The sequence below is a fragment of the Periplaneta americana genome, chromosome 11, assembly GCF_040183065.1.
Source record: "Periplaneta americana isolate PAMFEO1 chromosome 11, P.americana_PAMFEO1_priV1, whole genome shotgun sequence".
NCBI lineage: Eukaryota > Metazoa > Arthropoda > Insecta > Blattodea > Blattidae > Periplaneta > Periplaneta americana.
Window position 1 is genome coordinate 154,579,997 of NC_091127.1, and position 2,211 is coordinate 154,582,207.

The following is a 2,211-nucleotide window of genomic DNA, read 5'->3' on the forward strand; positions in this document are numbered from 1 at the left end:
CATATGATTCATACATCTTAATGTCGTCTGCCATCTGATATCGTCTTTTGCCCCCGAACTCTTCTCCTGTTCACCATTCATTCCAGTGCAGTATTCAGTATTTTCTCCGCCAGTGACTCAACCATTTCTTTTTCTCTTCCTGATCAATTTCATCATCATTCTTTCTTCACCCACTTTTTCCAACACAGCTTTACTTCTTAGTCTGTCTGTCCATTTTACATGTTCCATTCTTCTCCATACCCACATTTCAAGTGCTTTCATTTGCTTCTCTTCACTTCGTCGTAATGTCCATGTTTCTGCCCCAGACAATCCACACTCCACACAAAGCACTTCATTACTCTTTTCCTTGGAATGGAATTTAACTGAAGGGGATACGGACGGCCCAGCACTGTGACCTATTGAGATCTATTGCGCTAACCCTCGATATGCAATAAGTTGAAGCCACAGATCCCCTACGCGCACCGCCCTAACCACATGACTCCCTTAACGACCGGTCCCTACAGCCGACAGAATAATATACCATTCCTGCTACGGCAAATTCCCCCAAGGCCCCCCTGTAGGTTCGAGGCGAAACTCCTCCCCGGAGTAGGTTCGCCTCGGGTGCTATTGCAGAAGCCATCCAACGTCGCTTAACTACATTCCACGGAGGCCGATCGAGAGAGTCAGCAGCTTCGGGAGGCCGCCGGTAGAGTGATCTGAAAAACCAGAAACAGTATGATGAGGAAAAGATGATGGGGGAGGAAAGGAAGTTGGGAAGATGAGTGGGGTTCCAATCGCCTGATAAAGTTAACTGATATTCATCCATAGGAGTGAGGGAAAAACCCCGAAAAAACCTCACCCAGGCAACTCGTCCTGACCGGGAATCGAACCCGGGACCTTTGGGTTCGGAGTTAGACTCGCTAACCCTTCAGCCATAACGGTGGATTTTCCTTAGTTCTATTTCCAACGGTCCGCAGAAGATGCTCCATTTCCTAGTAAAATCTTCCTTTGCCATTGCTATCCTCCTTTTGACTTCCTGGCAGAAGCTCATGTACACCGGAAGTATTTGTGTATTGTGGATGATTGATCAGTAACTTAACATTACACGTATCAACTTAAAGGGATGTGTTTTGACTCTATTTGTCCAACAAATCTCGGTTTCACTCATTCATTTAGTGTTCTGCCCAAGGGCAGGTCTTTCACCGCAAACCTAGTTTTCTCCAGTCTTTTCTATTTTCTGCCTTCCTCTTTATTTTCTCATATGATCCTGAATTTTAATGTTGTCTATCATTTGATATCTTCTTCTACACCGAATTCTTCTGCCGTTCACCATTCCTTCCAGTAGGCAGTTTCTTCTCAGCCAGTGACACAACGAATTCCTTTTTTTCTTTTCCTGATCAGTTTCAGCATCATTCTTTCTTCACCACTCATTCCAACACAGCTTCATTTCTTATTCTGTCTATCCACTTTACACGTTCCATTCTTCTCCATATCCGCATTTCAAATGCTTCCGTTCGTTTCGTTTCATTTCGTCATAATGTCCATGTTTCTGCCCCTTACAATGCCACACTTCATACAAAGCACTTCACTAGTCTTTTCCTTAGTTTTTAATCTCGGTTTATTATGAGAGAAATATCATTGTTGAACCTCACGTAGTTTTGTCATTATTACATTTTTCCCTCGTCTCTCTGAGCTGTTTACAAGAGAGGAGAGATATGCTCGTCTGTTTTAATTTACTGTATTCCGAATTCATTACGTATATGTAATTCCTCTTTGTATAGTTATGCAGTTTGTTATGTTTTGTGTAATCTTCCTCACGAAGTTGGACCGTAGCGTAATAAAGGTTGAGAAACTGCAGTGGAGCGTCTTGAATGAGAGCCGCCTGGTATGTGTAGCGAGCAGCTGTATTTGTTGTGTCATCTATACAATCCCACTAATTAGTAAGCCAAACCCGAGGGAGGCGCGCTGGCAGATGAGTTGTGTGCTGTGTTCTCAGAATTCAGTTGCAAGTAAACTGTCCACAGCAACTAACCTCTGTATCATTAAGTTTCATTCCATTAAATACCATTAACTTGTTACTTTTGTATCACTATCGGTGTGAAATGAACTTCAGAGAGAACTAGTTGGCATTTGAAGAAATTTTTACTAATTTTAAGAGATAATCTGGTAAATTCTGAAAATTTTAAAAGTTAGCATGATCTAGGGGAAACCCGGGCAAAGCAGATAAGCTAA